At 33.7% G+C, this 20,287-nt stretch overlaps 1 long non-coding RNA gene across 7 annotated transcripts in view; it reads left to right on the top strand.

The window, feature by feature from the left end:
• LOC148610792 (uncharacterized) overlaps positions 1-20,287 on the top strand; it is a 39,765-nt gene that overhangs the window by 9,751 nt on the left and 9,727 nt on the right. For 4 of the 7 annotated variants that reach the window (XR_015924761.1, XR_015924759.1, XR_015924758.1 and 1 more), the window contains exons 8-27: positions 59-144; positions 398-498; positions 1,274-1,377; positions 3,716-3,918; positions 4,167-4,660; positions 4,934-5,215; positions 5,536-5,700; positions 6,023-6,122; positions 7,247-7,331; positions 8,765-9,128; positions 10,755-11,324; positions 11,815-11,902; positions 12,858-12,956; positions 14,053-14,314; positions 14,726-15,009; positions 15,351-15,436; positions 15,791-15,891; positions 16,841-16,939; positions 17,496-17,870; positions 19,509-20,062. This is a non-coding gene — a long non-coding RNA (uncharacterized LOC148610792). The remainder of the gene's footprint in view (positions 1-58; positions 145-397; positions 499-1,273; positions 1,378-3,715; positions 3,919-4,166; positions 4,661-4,933; positions 5,216-5,535; positions 5,701-6,022; positions 6,123-7,246; positions 7,332-8,764; positions 9,129-10,754; positions 11,325-11,814; positions 11,903-12,857; positions 12,957-14,052; positions 14,315-14,725; positions 15,010-15,350; positions 15,437-15,790; positions 15,892-16,840; positions 16,940-17,495; positions 17,871-19,508; positions 20,063-20,287) is intronic. The other 3 variants (XR_015924762.1, XR_015924760.1, XR_015924763.1) reach the window with 3 other exon arrangements.

The following is a 20,287-nucleotide window of genomic DNA, read 5'->3' as shown; positions in this document are numbered from 1 at the left end:
CTAAGCTTAATTGATATAAAAGTGTGTACTTTATTTAGGTATTGTGTATATTTTGCAGGTCACGAGAACCAATGGATGTTTACTGAAGGTCAAGTAACAGTAAACAGAAGTTATTGTATGAAGAACAGTTCCACCTTGTAGAAGGTTTCTACTTTTCCTATTTTCCTTTTTTATGGTGTTTATAATGATAAAAGTTGATTAAAATCAAGGAAGTGGATTTTTTTTAAATATTTATAATACAGCAAAATTTGGGTATAAATGGGCAAATGGGCCCCCCTCCAAGACCTGCCCCTAAGAATTTTCTAGCAATGAATTGATAAAATGTTATTATTGGCTAGATTTATTTGTTTTTATGAAAAATGATGTTTGTGTAAGGACAATTGTATGTATTTTACAGGTTTAGAACTATAGGCTGTTTATGTGAAGGTCAACACTAAACAGTACATATATGTATCATTTTGGAAAATGTATTTGGGAGTATTTCCCAGTTTATGGAAGGTACAGTACTTGTATTAATAATATACCGTATTTTCCGGACTATAAGTCAATGTGGAGTATAAGTCAAATTGCCTCATTTTGACCAAAATCAAGGGAAAAAAAGTTGAATTCGGCAGATAAATCAAGGGTCAGACATGTACATGTATATTGTAGGTGTTAGCGGTTTGTTTTTAACAGCATATATTCTAGCGATGTTACTTATGTGTTACGACATACCGTAAATGGGTATAAATTTGCATATCAAAGGACGGATAACTCCAGAACACTTGATAATGTCTTTCCAGTTAAAAAACGTATCATCTAGTGTTTGTTTATATTTTGTATATTTATATATATTTTAACGGTTTCAAAGTTTTTATTATTTATCATGGTATTCATTCAAAATGGAAAGCAGCACTGATCAATAATCTTCAAGTTCGATTGCCTGTTTGACTGTTTGAGTGACAGCTTTCGTTGATTGCAGTTTAATCAAAATTTTGAATTAAAGCAATCAGAAGTGAATTGAACAAATCTAATGAAATGCATTGTAATTGAACAATTTTTCTTGAAAAATCCTTATAAGTCCACGTTAAGTCATGCCTGACACTTTGCTGAAAAAAAATATCCGGAAAATACAGTATGTGCTCAGTAATTTCGCATTTAATCTTAATTCAATTGTAATATGTCAATTAAGGCCACTACCCACCTTTCACATTTTGTCTGCTTAAAGTTTCCTTGTTTTTTTTATTCAAGGACACTGAAATATTAAAGCTTTTTGTTTTTTTGCATCTTACAGTTTTGTGAAGGGCTTGTATACAGTAAATATACAGGCAGTAGCCTCACTGCTATAGGTACCCAGCAGTGATTACAGAGGTGATGCAGTCCTTCCTTATTGGTCAGGTAAGTAATAAATTAGTATGCCTTCACTTGGTGTCCACCGTCATTGTCATCGTTTCTCAAACGTCTTATCCTCTGAAACAACTGAATGGATTTGGATGACACTTAAAACGATAGTTCCTTAGGGTATCCTGCACAAAGTTTTTGCTTTGATTTAGACTATGGTGAAAAACATGGCTGCCATAACTAAAATAGAAGATAGGGGTCAGACAGCAGTTTTTCACATATATCTTCGAAACCGTTATGTTAAGCCAAATTCTGACAGGATAAAAGTGTTGAGCATGATGAGAGCTATCTGAGTGGTTATTCTCATGAAAATATGTCTACTGATGTATGAGTTATTGCCCTTTTTTCGACATTTTTAGTTCACCTGGCCGAAGACCAAGTGAGCTATTGCCATCACTTGGCGTCTGTCTCCGTCGTTATTAACAATTTTTCAAAACTTTTATCCTCTGACACTACTTGACCAGTTTGAACTAAACTTGGTATGAATGTTCCTTGGGGTATCCTGCAGGCTATATCTTCAAAATTCAACCAGGTGAGCAATTCAGGCTCCTGGGATCCTCTTGTTATTTGAAACTACTATTCAGAATCAGATGAAACTGTTAGAATGTTTCTTTGGGTATTCTGTTTCAACACAGGGAAAAGCATGCCCCCTGTTACTAAAAATAGAACATAGGTATCAAAAAAATTTTCTGCAAATAATTAAAAAAATGATGAATTGTGCAAAATTTTGATGAGCTATATATTATTCACCATCAGACGGACCTATGCCAAAATTTTCAAAATGATTTGTTGCATGATGTAGGAGTAATGGCCCGTGAAACAGATTTTTTGTTGTATTTCACAAGTACATCTTTAAAAATCTTCTCCTGAAATAATACGACAAAATATAATGAAATTTTGCGTAATTGTTTTTTAGGGTATCCTACACAAAATATTTTCTTCAGTCAAAAAACATCCATCATTACTAAAAATAGAACATAGGGGTCAAAATACTATTTTTGCTATTTTGTTATTATTTCCTCCACCATAGAAGAATATTGAAGATGAGCGCTATTAATAAAATAATCTTGATATTCTGAGTAGACTGGCAATATTGAAATGTTTTTTAGGTGGCTATTTTTAAAATTGCTGCCATTTTGCGTCCAAATTCACCAGTCAAATTCAAATTCAGTCCACTGATTTTTGGCATCACTAAGAAACATGGTATTCTAAGAGTAATCAAGGGAACCAAGGTAATAGCGGTAATCAAAAGAATGTAATCCAGGGACAAAGACCAGACATGGAAAACAGACATACACAACAAAGAAGATAAAGTAAATAAAATCATACTTACAAAGTAACAAAAGCAAATGAGCAACTTGGACCACAAAAAACTGGGAGCATGGACCAGGTGCACCGGTAGGGTAAGCGTCCTCTGTTTCTATAGAAACTCCCGCCAAGTTGATCCTAAAAAGTCAAGTCCGGGGTAGACAAATGAGGAAAGGAAAACTTTGACCCGTTGAATTAATCAGTTTTCATGTGCAGAAGGATACACCATAACGATCCATGAGTTCATGATGAAGACTATAAAACTTCTGTAGTGATGACTTCAATCTTGCTAAACATATTTCGGATCAGATCAACTATAAAGTCAGCCTCATAAGAGTGAAGGAAAAGGTCAGCCAGTAAAGGAGCACAATTTGTTCCCATTGGAATGCTGACCGTTTGTTGAAAAATACGTCCACCACACTGCACAAATATGTTGTTGATTAAAAATTCCAGCATTTTGTAAACATCTTCTTCTGTATATTTGGAAGATGATTTGGAATTATTTCTTACAAAGTATGAGAAATCTCTACCAAGAACTATATATTTGTTTCTAGGTGTACCATCGTTTTTGGAAAAACAACGATGTATAATGTTTTTAAGTCGGGATTTTAACTGAGTATGGGGAATAGAAGTATACAGTGTTGAAAAATCATAGGTTTTAATGCTATTATATTCAGATAATAGTCTTGAAAGTCTGCCACTTCCCGGCTAATTTTTATAATATCTTTGATTTCAATAATGTTTGGTTTATATAGTAAGCATGGTCTCCTCAGTTGAATGATGTTGATGAAAATTCAGTGTAACATTATTTAATCCACTGAGACATATTTGGACTGAATAGAATTTTAACAAATTTTGCAAGTTATGGAATTTGGGTGACATCAACACTAGGGACATGTTGCTATGTGATCTTTTGAAAATTTCTAAGATTGACTCCTGAAATTACATACATTATATACATAAGTTTGAAACTTCATATACCTGTTCTTATTGGCTTATCTCAATGATAAACTTTTTGTAATTTCAGAACAGCTTTACTCAGAACAGCAAAACTTCCAGCTGAAGCCCAGGACATACGGAAGCTGATTATTAGTCTAAAATTATTTTTGGGAACTTTTTGGGAGGGTAAATATTCATATCAATCTTTGGCGGGTGTGATCAGTGGATGTCTGTCCTTGGGAAAAGATAAAAAATGTTGCTCCAGTATATGTAAAGTTAAATCATCAGAAGGTATGTTTACTATAAATATATTATGAAATAGATCATACATGCTTTATTAAATCAGGTCAGGATCATAAATAGAAAGTGCATTAGTGTGGTCAGACCATTTCCATCACTTCACTAACTGATAAAAGAGAAATAAGGTTTTTTTTTGTCAGTCTTTTCAGCTTTTATAAGATTTCACTATTTGCTGCATACAATAGAATGTATTCCCATTTTTTCTTGCCTATTTTTATTTTTTTTTCATCTTTATTCAGTCAATTTAGGAAAAAGCACCATAGGTCAAAAAGTGGGGAAATGAAGTTAAGTGTAGGTCAAAAGCAGTGAAGAGAAGCAGCAGGTCAAAAATGGGTAATTCAGCAGGACTTGGAAGTCAGAAACCTAGTTAGTTGGTGATCAGAATTGTGACATAAGAATTTACAAGTTAATCTGATGATGAGAAAGGGACAAAAAAGAACATTAAAGAAAGAAAAAAAAGGAAGAAAAACTGTAGGTAAAAAGTGGTGAAATGAAATAAACTGCAGGTCAAAAGCAGTGGAGAGAAGCCTCAGGTCAACAAGTGGCTACTGGAGCATGAACTCGGAGGTCAAAAACCAGAACAGAACTAAGACAACTTAGTAAACATTGTTAACTGATGATGATCATTGTACAAAAAAATAGAAAATAAAGATAAAAAGGCAATTGAAGAAGATACATAGCATGTCACCATGTTGGATCAGTTAACATTAGTCTTAGAAGTGTTCTGTAAAATGTGAGTACATATTGTATGTAATATTGTACTTAAATTTGGTTATGTGTCAAATCTTATTTTAATTTTTTTTCACAAATCAAGCTTTTCTTTTAATAATTCATAATGAGAATGAGAAAATAATCATTAAGATTGAAGGTCATTTTAAAAGATAAATAATTTAATTAATTTGACAGACAAGCATTCAAATAAAATAGAAAAGTGTTCTATATGGCTTCTGAATGGTCTTTCATTGAAACTAATAAAAAAAATGCACTTCACTTTGATTTGCTGCAGGCTATATCGTCCATGTTGTGCATAGGGAGAAAATTGTGTTGCTTGAGTAAAGCAAGGAAGGATTTCTGCAGAAACAATGCCTCAAATGATTGGCTATCTTCACTGAAAGTACGGTCAACATTTTTAGCGATACTGCCCTTCTGTATGTAGTAAGGCATAACTACATATCAAGGTACCCTGCTCAATGTGATATAACCTATCAACATGGCCCCCAGAGGATACTGGTCAATACATCACAAAGCAGGAGCAACACGATTACAGATACTTTACATTGGTCAAGACGTAAGTAATCTTGCGTTTATACAAGACTAACAAGGAAATTGATGTCAACCAGTCTGTTCACAATAAGTATCCAGCAGAAAGTAATTTATTTTCACGAATCCTTCCAAGTCGGATTTAACATAAGAAGGTTGAACAAGAACTAATGGTTAAAAAAAACTATGATCCCTTTTTGGAATGCCATAGACAGCAGTTCTGAAAGAAATTAATACAAATAATTAAATCCAGTACATTGCTGCTAAATGCATTCATAATGTAACAATCTGTTATACTTGTCACCTTAGGCTTATTATATATAACCAAAACAAGTGTACTTTATTTAGGTATTGTGGATTTTTTACAAGTCGTCAGAATCAATGGTTGTTTGCTGAAGGTCAAGGAACAGTAAACTGAAATTATTGTTACTTAGGAGAAGATTTCTACTATTACTATGTTCTCATCAACTTCTCCTCACAGTGACTTGGAATTTGGACAGATACTTCTTGTAGGTATGCTATATAGGAGGGATTAAATTTTGGAAAAATTCAACAACAACTTCCAGTTTATGGAGGACTTCATATCGTGTTCGAAAGTATCACTAGTGAACCATCGCTCACAGAATTTTGTTAATTTTTTGCAAAGTTTGGGCAAGAATGGGCATTTGATAACCTAAAAAAAAACTGAAAAAAAGATCTACTGTTTTACCAGATAACAGATAAACATTAAGGATTAATAGAGATGAAAAATTTTCCAGCAGTGTGTTATTTTATAAGGTGTAATTTGTCAGCAAGAATTACTTGATTGTATATGTATTTTATGTATTTTTTACAGGTACAGTTTTGAAGGCTGTAATTGTGAAGGTCATCACAAAACCGTACATACATGTATCATTTTGGAACATGTATTTGAAGTATTTCCCAGTTAATGGAAGGTACAGTACTTGTTTTAAAAATGAATTCTGCCTTGATAAAAATAAATGATAGTTCCCCAGTATTTGATAAAAGAAATAGGGCATTTATTTGCAAAATATGGTATGGCTCAGAGATTCATTACCTGTATTTGAGGGCTTGTAGTTTTTTATTTAAATAAACTAAGATCTTAAGTAACATTGTTGAACCTAGGTACATTTTTCTGCCATTTAAATTCAAATACTCTGAATATTATACACAGTACTATTAAGGCTGGGATTGTGAATTTTTATACCCCACAAACAAATATTTGGGAGTGGGGTATATGGGAATTCCCCTGACTGTCTGTCCATATTTCTTTTAAGCACAACTCCTAAATTGCTTATGGGATTTTGATGTAATCTAATATGAAGGTTGGGTATCATATGTAGATGTGCATGAAGAAATCTAATTAGGCCCCTACGGGCTTTAGCTGAAGGGGACTTAGGATTTACACTCCATCTTTCAGTCCTGAAAAAAATTGAAGTTTTCCGCACTTTAATTCTAAACACCTGCAGATACTAAGCTAATTTTTGGTATGCGAGTCAACCTTGATGAGATAGATAAATTGATAAGTTTACGTTTGGTTCTACTTCTCTGATTTTTGGCTGAGTTATGGCCCTTGAATTTACCAAATTTTAAGTTTTCAGCACTTTTTTCTAAATGCTTACAGATATTAAGCTGATTTTTAGTGTGTGAGTCTACCCTGATGAGTTACAGATCAAGTTAAGGTTTCATTCCGCTTCGCTGATTTTTTTCCAAGTTATAGCCCTTGAATTTACCGAAATTTTAGATTTTTCCACACTTTTTTTCTGAATGCTTGCAGATATTGAGCTGATTTTTGGTATGTGAGAAGGTAGTATTTTGGTCAGTGATATAAACAGCTGGTAGGGGACTATGTATTGTTTTGCGATACTCTCAGAATGCTTTTTATTGTTGGATGATGCCAAAAGGAGATATTCCAACATGTGACTTGCATTTAAGTTGATTTGAAGTGGGAGTATTATCTTTGTGAGCTTTTTCACCTATTTCTATTTACAAATATTCTTGTCAAATGCAAATGTTCAAGGGCACTGAAAAATCAGCTTTTTGTTTTATGCTCTTACAGTTTTGTGAAGGGATTGTATATATATACATGCAGTAACCTCCCAGCAGTAATTACAGAGGTGATGCAGTCCTTCCATATTGGTCAGGTAAGTAATTGCGAGCACTGCAAAGCGGTATGAGCTGTATAGTTATTACATGCTTTTTCTAAATTTCCCTGAAGGTTCCCCAATATACTAACAAAAAAGTTGTGTCCTGGAAGTAACAAAAAGTGACTGTCCTTTCGGAGAAAATTCATCATTTCCTTCAATCAAACAAATAAAAAATATAGGTTAAGATTACATTTTGATAAAAGTAAATTCATCTTTTCTCATAGTTTTCAAGTCTTTTTCAATTTTTTTTTTGGTCCCACATTGCAACATGGAGCGGGGACATAGAAATGCTTGTGTCCATCCGTGCGTCCGAAACTTGTGTACACAACTCCTCAGAAACGGCTAAACAGAATTTGACCAAATTTTGTAGAATTGTTTGTCATCATAGTGGTTAAGTATGGTGAACTACATATGATGACATACAATCCTACGAATTCTTGATTCGACAATTTTTATGGGAGTTATGGGACTTTGTTCATTTTTTACATTATTCGCAATTAGTAACACATTGTGGAAGCAACTCCTCAGAAACCGCTGAACGGACTTTGACAAAATTTTGTAGGATTGTTTGTCACCATATGTAATTGACCATACTAAAACGCTATTTTGATTCGACAATTTTTATGGGAGTTATGGAACTTCGTTTTATTTTCCACATTCTTTTTTCACAGATTTTTTTGTTGTGTGAAGAATTCTTAACCTAACTTAATTTGATTCATTAAGATACATTAACCTTAAATCGCCACATGGACCTGTGAAAACGCATAAGTTTTGAATATGCTATTTATACAAGTGTCAAACATTAGTAATTCAACTCTTTCTACAGCGGCGGGGGACTTATGGCTACGCGTAGCATTCTTGTTTAAAGAAGTGAATGTTATGTTTTTAAAAACTTCGGAAAACACGTGGATGCACATACTTGTATCTCTGCTGTTCCACTGTTGCTGTTGTCAAGAACCTAACCCACCTTGGAAAAAAAATATAACTCCGATTGTATTATCCAAATCAAAGCATAGCTTTTCTAAGATAGGAAAGGCAATCATTTTCTTGTTTGGAATTTCTTTAATTGTGATTGAAAGCAGGGGTATCACTAATGAGCCAATGCTCATATTTCATAAAAAAAAATGTTGATAAATGGTAGATAGGAATTAAATTTCAAAGCTCTTAATACTTACAGCTGTAGCAAGGATGGGGAAAAACACGAACAAGAACAATTTTTTTATTGAGTACCCAGGTAGCTAAATTGCTATTTGATTCTCGGGCCTATACTCAAGCACACATTGACATCTCTAATTATTATTGTTGATGTGCCAAAAAAAAATTGATGTGAAATGATAGATAGGAATTAAATTTCAAAGCAACTGAATACTTATAGCAGATGTACCTTTTCTAATATGCTTTTATCTATGATGAACTTTTTGTGATTTCAGAACAGCAAAACTTCCAGCTGAAGCCCAGGACATTCGGAAACTGGTTCTTGATCTAATTTTTTCTTTTTGGGGATTTTTTGGGAGGGAAGTAAATATTCAAAATCCATTCAAATTTGTCTTCCATAATATCATTCAACCCTAACAACCCTAACAAGTACTAAAAAATACTCATAAAACTAATGTAACTCACATTTAACCCCTTACTAACTCCTGAATGAGAGGGAGACTCTTGCAAGAATCTGGGGGGATTTCTTGTGAGGCCTTTGGCATATCTATCTTTGGCGGGGGTAATCAGTGGATGTCTGTCCTTGGGGAAAGATCACAAAAGATAGCTTCAGTTTGTGTAAAGTCAAATCATCAGAAGGTATGTATATTATTTTATAAAGAAACCGATCAGATACGCTTTTAGCTCACTTAGCCCAAAGGATTATATCTCCAAAATCATTAGGTTTATCAAAATTTCGACATAGATCTCATCATGCTTAACACTGATGAGATCTATGTTGTGAAATTTTCATGTAAATCTGTTAACCCATGTTGAAGTTGTTGCCTTTTTTAACGTTTTTTTCTTCGCTATTTTGATGTTATTAAATTGAAATAATCTCCTGACACAACTTTACCCATTAAAACCAAACTTGGTATGGATGTTCCTGAAAGAATTCTGCATAGAACTATGTGGAGATATATGATCCCACAAAAAATATAAAAAATATGGCCATTTCTTAAAATAGAACGTAGGGGCCAGGCAGACATTTTTCGCACATGTTTAAAACAGTAAGGTTTTTTGAAAATCTGGCCTTGGTGAAAGTTTCAACATGATCAGATCTATCTATGTTTTTATTCTAAAAATAAATCTTAATTGGCTTTACATTATTGCTTTTACCTCCCTTTCCTGTAAACGCTTTTTGTTGTAGTAATCAGAAAATTAGGTGGATCCTATGGGGATGCCCCCTTTGTAGGGAGAAAATTCTATCTGAACCCACTTATTTCAAGATTTTCATCACTTTATTTTCATCACTCGGCGGGTGTTTTTAGAAAAGCAGAGGATGCTTACCCTACCGGTGCACCTGGTCCATGCTCCCAGTTTTTAGTGCAGTCCGAGTTGCTCATTTGCTTTTGTTACTTTGTATGTATTATTTTAGTTACTTTATGTTCTTTGTTGTGTATGTCTGTTTTCCATGTCTGGTCGTTGTCCCTAGATTACATTCTTTTGATTACCGCTATAACCTTGGTTCCGTTGATTACTCTTTCGCTAACTGATGAAAGAGAAATGTTTTTTTGTCCCCTTTCGGCAAATGCTGATGGGGACTTAGGTTTGTGATGCCTCATTCAGTTGATTTCATATTTGTTATAGTTGTGTCCCTTGGACATAGAAAATTTCATAAAATTTTTATGTTTTCCAGACTTTTCTTTGTAATGCCTCATCCAATTGATTTCATATTTGTTGGCTAGTCTTATCATGACAAGTTACAAATTAAATTTAAATATTATTGCGGCAAAATGGTTTATATGGAACTTGTGGCCCTTTGACATAGAAATTTACATAAAATTTTATGTTTCATCATTTTGATGCAAATTGCTGCTGTCATTCTAGAGTTATTTGCCCTTTAATTCATAATAACGAAGTCTTTTTCAACTTTCCAGGTGATAGAAAGAGAATGTTTTTATGCAGCTTTCTGTAATGCAAAAATGTTATTATCTACTGTAAAATGAAGCTCAGGTTTGAATTTGATGGAATTTGCTTTTGCTGTTCAAGAGTTATTTTCTCTTGATTGTTAAAAAATAATACCATCCATTGTTAGTTCACATATATAAAAAAAAATCTCATAAAGGCAATGAGTTCAAAGGCTGAAAGGGGACACATTATTGCATCAGCAATACTGTCAGAATGTTTGTTTCACTTAATATGAAACAGTTAATTCTGGTTAACTATTTACTGCATGCAACAGAATGTATTCCCATTTATTCTTGCCTATTTTATTGTTTTCAGTCAATTAAAAGAAAAGCCACCATTGGTCAAGAGGAGGTGAAATTAAATAAACTGCAGGTTAAAAGCAGTAGAGATAAGCCTTGGTGAAAAAATGTTAAAGTGAAGTTAGCTGCTTGTCAAAAGCAGTGGAAAGAAGCCATAGGTAAAAAAAATGGTGAAATGAAGTAAACTGTATGTCAGAAAGTGGTCACTTGAGCAGGACTTGGGAGCCAGAAACCAAGTTATTTTATGATCAGAATTGTGACATTAGAATTGACAAGTTAATCTGATGATGAGAAAGGGACAAAAGAACCCCAATAAAGAGGAAAAAAGGAAGAAATCTGTAGGTCAAAAATGGGTGAAATGAAATCAACCAAAAAGTTGTGGCTACTGGAGCATGAACTTGGAGGTCAAAAACCAAGTTAATTTGTGATCAGAACTAAGACAATAGAATAAACATTGTTAACTGATGATGATAAATGTACAAAAAAAAAAAATAGAAAATACAGATAAAAAGACAAATGAAGAAGATACATAGCATGTCACCACGTTGGATCAGTTAACATTAGTCTTAGAAGTGTTCTGTAAAATGTGAGTACATATTGTATGTTATATTGTTACATTTGATTTTTTCTCCTCATAAAGCAAGTTTTTGTTTTAATAATTGTCAAAGGAAGACGGTAATTAAGATTAAAGTTTGTATTAAAAGATAAATTTTCTATAACACTTCTGAGTTGTCATTCAGTGAAGCAAACAAACAAAAGTGCACTTCCACTTCACTTTAATTTGCTGCAGGCTATATCTTCCATGTTGTGCTTGAGGGGGGAAATCGTGTTGCCTGAGTAAAGCAAGGAAGGATTTCTGCAGAAATAATGTCTCAAATGATTGGCTATCTTAAAATAAGGAGGTTGGACAAGAACTAATGGTTAAAAAAAAACCATGATCATGGTTTAGAAAGCCATAGACAGCAGTTTGGCTGCCAAATGCAACTGTAATGTAACAATCTGTTTTGCTTATAATCCTAATTGTAATTTATACAACCAAAAAAGTATACTTTATTTAGGTATTGTGTATATTTCAGAGGTCACCAGAACCAATGGATGTTTACTGAAGGTCAAGAAACAGTAAACAGAATTTATTGTATGGAGAACAGTTCAACCTAGCAGAAGGTTTCTTTATCTATATTCCTTTTTTGATAGTATTTATAATGATAAGTTTTTTTTAAATCAAGAAGTGTAGATATTTATATCAATAATACTGCAATGGTGGACCCCCTTCTTTCAAATATTTTGTTCATTTTGTGCAGTTGTGCAAAATTTGAGCATAAATGGGAAAATGGGACCCCTCCAAGACCTGCCCATGTACGTCATATTTATTTGAGGTAAATCCTAAACATAAATAAACCCATAGAATGTTCTAGCAATGAATGTATTATTTTATAAGGTGTAATTTGTTGGCTTGATTTATTTGTTTTTTTAGCTCACCTCGCTGAAGGCCATATGAGCTATTGCCATCACTTGGCGTCCGTTGTCGTCGTCTTCTGTCATCGTCGTTAACAATTTTTCAAAAAAGTCTTCTCCTCTTACACTACTTGACGAATTGGAACTGACCTTGATATGAATGTTCCTTGGGATATCTTGCATAGAACTGTTGTGGGGATTTTTGATATTTCAAAAAACATGGCTCTGTTACTGAAAATAGAACAAAGGGGTCAGACAGTAGTTTTTTCCATGCATCTCCAAAACCGTTAGGTTTAGCAAAATTATTTCTATAGTTGAAATGACCCTTATTATAAGGCCTTCAAAAGTCCTCAGGGATCAAAGTTGTCAGATGACTCCTTGTAAGAGTTATTGCCCTTGAAAGATGAAAGATGACAGGTTTTTTTTTGTTTTTACAGTTTTCAGCCAATATCTTGAAAACTATAATAGATAGAAACTTTCTATTGCTGAAATGATCTTATGATAAGTCCTACCCAAGTCTTCTTGAATCAAAATTGTTGGACAACTCTGTTAAATTTATTGCCCTTGAAAGACAAAAAAACCAGGTGAGCCATTCAAGCTCCTGGGAGCCTCTTGTTTGAAAAAAAATGTTTGTGTAAGGACAGTTGTATGTACTTTATTACAGGTTAAGAACAAAGGCTGTTTATATGAAGGTCAACACTAAACAGTACATACATGTATCATTTTGGAACATGTATTTTAAGTATTTCCCAGTTTATGGAAGGTACAGTACTTGTTTCAATAATATATGTGTTCAGTGATTTCACATTTAATCATAATTCAATTGTAATATGTCAATTAAGGCCAATACCCACCTTTCACATTCTATCAGCTTAAAGTTAGAAATTCATGTAAATAATTTCAAAGTCAGTATGTATGTAATTCAGCATGAGTTGTTCCACTTATGTATAGATTAAACATCAGGAGTTATTATTATTACACTTAACTTAATTGTTTATCTACTTAACTGTTTACAGCTAGGTTTGCATTTGTTTGGATGGAATGTGAAACCTAGGTAAAGTTTCCAGAGTTTTTTAGTTCACCTTGCCATAGGCCATGTGAGCTATTGCCATCACTTTGTGTCCGTCGTCATTAACAATTTCTCCTGAAACTACTGAATAGATTTGCATTAAACTTATAATAACTGTTCCTTAGAGTATCCTGCCAAAAATAACCATTTGGATTTTTGATCTATTAAAAAACATGGCCGCCATCACTAAAAATAGAACGTAGAGGTCAGGTAGCAGATCTTTGCACGCATCTCCAAAACCATTAGGTTTAGCCAAATTCTGACATCAGATATAAGTATTCAGCATGATGAGATCTATCTGTGGTCAAAGTTTAGTGAAAATCTGTTGATCCATGTTGGAGTTATTGCCCTTTTTGGATGTTTTTTGCTGTTTTTGATGTTTATTACTTTCAAAAATCTTCTTCTCAAAAGCTACTGCACTAAATTCAATTAAATTTGGTATTTTTGTTTTTTAGGGTATCCTTAACAAAATGACTTTAGATTTTTGATCGGTTAAAAAACATGGCCACCGTTACTTAAAATAGAACATAGTGGTGAGAGAGCAGATTTTTGCATATATATCTCCAAAACCGTTAGCTTTAGCCAAATTCTGACATCGGGTAAAAGTATTCAGCATGATAGAACATAGGGGTTGTACAGTAGTTTTTTTGCATACATCTCCAAAACCATCTTTTGTGGGGGTAATCAGTGGATGTCTGTCCTTGGGAAAAGATAAAATATGATAGCTTCAGTATAAGTAAAGTTAAATCATCGGAAGCTATATATATAGTATAAAAATGAAAATTTGCAGGTCAAAAACAGTGGAGAAAAGCAGCAGGTCAAAAATTGGTAATATCAGCAGGACTTGGAAGTCAGAAACCCAAGTTAATTTATGATCAGAATTGTGACATTAGAATTGACAAGTTAATCTGATGATGAGAAAGGGACAAAAAGAACACTAAAAAAGAAAGAAAACTGTAGGTTAAAAGTGGTGAAATGGAATGAACTGCAGGTCAAAAGCAGTGGATAGAAGCCTCAGGTCAACAAGTGGCTACTGGAGCATGAACATGGAGGTAAAAAACCAACTTATTTTGTGATCAAACTAAGACAATTGAATAAACATTGTGAAGTGATCATTGTACAAAAAAAATAGAAAATAAAGATAAAAAGACAAATGAAGAAGATGCATAGCATGTCACCACGTTGGATCAGTTAACATTAGTCTTGGAAGTGTTTTGTAAAATGTAAGTACATATCGTATGTGATATTGTGCTTATATTTATTTTTTTCCACAAAACAAGTTTTTGTTTTAATAATTGATAATGAGAAAACAATCATTAAGATTAAAGTTCATAATGAAAAAATAAATATAAAATAACAGATATGTATTCAAATAAATGTTCTGTATCACTTTTGAGTTGTGATTCAATGAAGCAATCAAAAACAAAAAAAATTCACTAACACTTCACTTTAATTTGCTGCAGGCTATATCTTCCATGTTGTGCTTGAGGGGGGAAATTGTGTTGCCTGAGTAAAGCAAGGAAAGATTTCTGCGGACACAATGCCTCAAATGATTGGCTATCTTCACTGAAATTACGGTCCACAGATTTCAGTGATACTGCCCTTCTGTATGTAGTAAAGCTTAACTACATACCAAGGTACCCTGCTCAATGTGATATAACCTCTCAACAAGGCCTCCAGAGGATACTGGTCAATATATCACAAAGCAGGAGCAACACGATTGCAGATACTTTACATTGGTCAAGACGTAAGTAATCTTTCATTTATACAAGCCTAACAAGGAAATTGGTGTCTACCAGTCTGTTCACAATAAGTATCCAGTAGAAAGTATTTTATTTTCATGAATCCTTCCAAGTCAGATTTAACATTAGGAGGTTGGTTTAAAAAAATCTATGATCCTTGTTTAGAAAGCCATAGAAGTTTAGACAGAAATTGATACAAAAAATTAAATCCTGGTTGCAGAATTAAATCCAGTACATTGCTACCAAATGCAATTGTAATGTAACAATCTGTTATATTTGTCATCCTAGGCTTATTATATATAACCAAAATTGTGTACTTTATTTAGATATTGTGTATGTTTTACAGGTCACCAGAACCAATGGATGTTTACTGAAGGTCAAGAAACGGTAAACAGAATGTATTGTATGAAGAAGAGTTCAACCTAGTAGAAGGTTTCTACTTTTACTCTGTTATTTTATTGATAGTGTTTAATATCCAGGACGTGTAGATATTTTTATATTAACAGTACCATAGTGGCAGTTCCAATGGGGGTTCCAGAGGTGTTCCTACCCCCTTATACCCCTGCTCAAAAGGAGAGTGAGGTATACTTTTTACCCTTCTCTGTGTTACTGTGTGTTTTGAACTCTTTTTTTTGGTCTCAGTTTTTACGATGTACAGTGCCATTGCTCTTAGAATTTTGTTAATTTTGTCCAAAGAATGGGCAAATAACAGCCTGAAAACATCATGAATTTTCCAGCAATGTATGAGGTGTCAGCTTGATTTATTTGATTGTGTAATTTTTACAGGTAAAGAACTAAAGGCTGTTCATGTAAAGGTCAACACTGAACAGTACATACATGTATCATTTTGGAACATGTATTTGGAAGTATTTCCCAGTTTATGGAAGGTACAGTTGTTGCTTTAAAAATGAATTCTGTCTTGTGAAAAATAAAATTGAACGATGTTCCACAGCATTTGATTTTTATGGGGCATTTATTTGCAGAATATGGATTGGCTCAGAGATGTATCACCTAGGTATATTTTTCTGCTATTTTAAATTGAAAGACACTGAAAATAATACACAATACTATTCAGGCTGGGTTTGTGTATTTTTATACCCACAAACAAAGTTTAAAGAGGGTGTATACAAATCACTCTGTCTGTCCATCCGTCTGTCTGTCCACATTACTTGTAAGCACAACTAAACCAATCAAGGGAGGAAGGTTGGATATCACATGTAGATAAGCATGAAGGGTAATCCAAGGACCTAGATTCGAGCGGAAATTGAAAGGGCAGGGGCAAAACCCAGGCATGGCAAAAAAAAACACCCACAACAAACATAAAATAACCAAAATGATTTAAAGGAACGAAAGTAAATGAGCAACACAGACTCCACTAAAAACTGAGAGCATGGACCACATGCACTGATAGGGAAAGCATCCTCAGCTTTTCTGTGACAAGTTGAACAAATCAATTTTCATGGTGCAGATGGATACACTGTATTGATTCACAAGTTCATGATGACTATTAAACTTCATGGTGCAGGAAAGTCTCAGATTTCTCCAAAGGGAGATAATCCAAATCAAGGGTTTATATGGTAAAACCTCATAGGCCTAACTCCCCCTGAACTTCTCAAGGGATCTTTGGATCTTTTTATATGAAGGCTGGGTCTCATATGCAGATAGGCATGAAGGAATATAATTATTGTTGGATGAAGCCAAAGGAGACAATCCAACAAGTGTCTAACATTATTCTTTTTGTGAGCTTGCTCACATATTTCTAGTTAAAATACTCTTTGTCAAATGCAAATTATTCAAGGGCAATGAAAAATTAGCTTTTTGTTTGTGCTCTTTCAGTTTTGTGAAGGGCTTGTATATACAAACAGGCAGTAGCCTCACTGCTATAAGTACCCAGCAGGAATTACAGAGGTGATGTATTCCTTCCATATTGGTTAGGTAAGTAATACATTTAATAAGTTTGAAGGTAATCATATATCACCATAAACCCTGTCCAAAAATCTAGTGCATCTGCCAAAAAAAAATGCACCACCTTTATTGCTCCATTGTTTGAATCTTTCCATCTGAGTTTCTCTACATTTTACAACCTTTTGAATACATTTCCTCCGAAATCACGTTGATTGATTGAGGTAAAATGGCAGATCACATATTTGAGAAATTTTAATCATTGGAACAAACTTGACTTAGGAATTAAATTTCAAGGCTCTTGAATACTTATAGCTGTAGCAAGGATGGGGAAAAACACAAACGAGCGATTTTTTATAAGAGTACCCTGGTAGCTAAATTGCTGCTTGATTCTCGGACCTATCGAGCAATACTTGAATACTCAAGTATTCCTTGACATCTCTAGTTATTATTGTTGATGTGCCAAAAAAAAATTTTTTTTAGATATGGTAGATATGAATTAAATTTCAAAGCAACTGAATACTTATAGCAGATGCACCTTTTCTAATATGCTTTTTTCTATGATAAACTTTTTGTGATTTCACTACAGCTTTACTCAGAACAGCAAAACTTCCAGCTGAAGCCCAGGACATTCGGAAACTGGTTCTTGATCTAATTTTTTCTTTTTGGGGATTTTTTGGGAGGGAAGTAAATATTCAAAATCCATTCAAATTTGTCTTCCATAATATCATTCAACCCTAACAACCCTAACAAGTACTAAAAAATACTCATAAAACTAATGTAACTCACATTTAACCCCTTACTAACTCCTGAATGAGAGGGAGACTCTTGCAAGAAATCTGGGGGGATTTCTTGTGAGGCCTTTGGCATATCTATCTTTGGCGGGGGTAATCAGTGGATGTCTGTCCTTGGGGAAAGATCACAAAAGATAGCTCCAGTTTGTGTAAAGTCAAATCATCAGAAGGTATGTATATTATTTTATAAAGAAACCGATCAGATACGCTTTTAGCTCACTTAACCCATAGGATTATATCTCCAAAATCATTAGGTTTATCAAAATTTCGACATAGATCTCATCATGCTTAACACTTTGACTATGATGAGATCTATGTTGTGAAATTTTCATGTAAATCTGTTAACCCATGTTGGAGTTGTTGCCTTTTTTAACGTTTTTTTCTTCGCTATTTTGATGTTATTAAATTGAAATAATCTCCTGACACAACTTTACCCATTAAAACCAAACTTGGTATGGACGTTCCTGAAAGAATTCTGCATAGAACTATGTGGAGATATATGATCCCACAAAAAATATAAAAAATATGGCCATTTCTTAAAATAGAACGTAGGGGCCAGGCAGACATTTTTCGCACATGTTTAAAACAGTAAGGTTTTTTGAAAATCTGGCCTTGGTGAAAGTTTCAACATGATCAGATCTATCTATGTTTTTATTCTAAAAATAAATCTTAATTGGCTTTACATTATTGCTTTTACCTCCCTTTCCTGTAAACGCTTTTTGTTGTAGTAATCAGAAAATTAGGTGGATCCTATGGGGATGCCCCCTTTGTAGGGAGAAAATTCTATCTGAACCCACTTATTTCAAGATTTTCATCACTTTATTTTCATCACTCGGCGGGTGTTTCTAGAAAAGCAGAGGATGCTTACCCTACCGGTGCACCTGGTCCATGCTCCCAGTTTTTAGTGGAGTCGAGTCCGAGTTGCTCATTTGCTTTTGTTACTTTGTATGTATTATTTTAGTTACTTTATGTTCTTTGTTGTGTATGTCTGTTTTCCATGTCTGGTCGTTGTCCCTAGATTACATTCTTTTGATTACCGCTATAACCTTGGTACCCTTGATTACTCTTTCGCTAACTGATGAAAGAGAAATGTTTTTTTGTCCCCTTTCGGCAAATGCTGATGGGGACTTAGGTTTGTGATGCCTCATTCAATTGATTTCATATTTGTTATAGTTGTGTCCCTTGGACATAGAAAATTTCATAAAATTTTATGTTTTCCAGACTTTTCTTTGTAATGCCTCATCCAATTGATTTCATATTTGTTGGCTAGTCTTATCATGACAAGTTACAAATTAAATTTAAATATTATTGCGGCAAAATGGTTTATATGGAACTTGTGGCCCTTTGACATAGAAATTTACATAAAATTTTATGTTTCATCATTTTGATGCAAATTGCTGCTGTCATTCTAGAGTTATTTGCCCTTTAATTCATAATAACGAAGTCTTTTTCAACTTTCCAGGTGGTAGAAAAGAAAATGTCTTTATGCAGCTTTCTGTAATGCAAAAATGTTATTATCTACTGTAAAATGAAGCTCAGGTTTGAATTTGATGGAATTTGCTTTTGCTGTTCAAGAGTTATTTTCTCTTGATTGTTAAAAAATAATACCATCCATTGTTAGTTCACATATATAAAAAAAAAATCTCATAAAGGCAATGAGTTCAAAGGCTGAAAGGGGACATTATTGCATCAGCAATACTGTCAGAATGTTTGTTTCACTTAATATGAAACAGTTAATTCTGGTTAACTATTTACTGCATGCAACAGAATGTATTCCCATTTATTCTTGCCTATTTTATTGTTTTCAGTCAATTAAAAGAAAAGCCACCATTGGTCAAGAGGAGGTGAAATTAAATAAACTGCAGGTTAAAAGCAGTAGAGATAAGCCTTGGTGAAAAAATGTTAAAGTGAAGTTAGCTGCTTGTCAAAAGCAGTGGAAAGAAGCCATAGGTAAAAAAATGGTGAAATGAAGTAAACTGTATGTCAAAAAGTGGTCACTTGAGCAGGACTTGGGAGCCAGAAACCAAGTTATTTTATGATCAGAATTGTGACATTAGAATTGACAAGTTAATCTGATGATGAGAAAGGGACAAAAGAACCCCAATAAAGAGGAAAAAAGGAAGAAATCTGTAGGTCAAAAATGGGTGAAATGAAATCAACCAAAAAGTAGTGGCAAGAAGCCTCCGGTCAAATAGTGGCTACTGGAGCATGAACTTGGAGGTCAAAAACCAAGTTAATTTGTGATCAGAACTAAGACAATAGAATAAACATTGTTAACTGATAAAAAGACAAATGAAGAAGATACATAGCATGTCACCACGTTGGATCAGTTAACATTAGTCTTAGACGTGTTCTGTAAAATGTGAGTACATGTTGTATGTTATATTGTTACATTTGATTTTTTCTCCTCATAAAGCAAGTTTTTGTTTTAATAATTGTCAAAGGAAGACGGTAATTAAGATTAAAGTTTGTATTAAAAGGTAAATTTTCTATAGCACTTCCGAGTTGTCATTCAGTGAAGCAAACAAACTAAAGTGCACTTCCACTTCACTTTAATTTGCTGCAGGCTATATCTTCCATGTTGTGC

The sequence above is a fragment of the Perna viridis genome, chromosome 8 (assembly GCF_037379345.1).
Source record: "Perna viridis isolate PV_CMFRI_1.1 ecotype Kerala chromosome 8, ASM3737934v1, whole genome shotgun sequence".
Classification (NCBI taxonomy): domain Eukaryota; kingdom Metazoa; phylum Mollusca; class Bivalvia; order Mytilida; family Mytilidae; genus Perna; species Perna viridis.
This window is presented reverse-complemented; position numbering and strand designations above follow the sequence as displayed.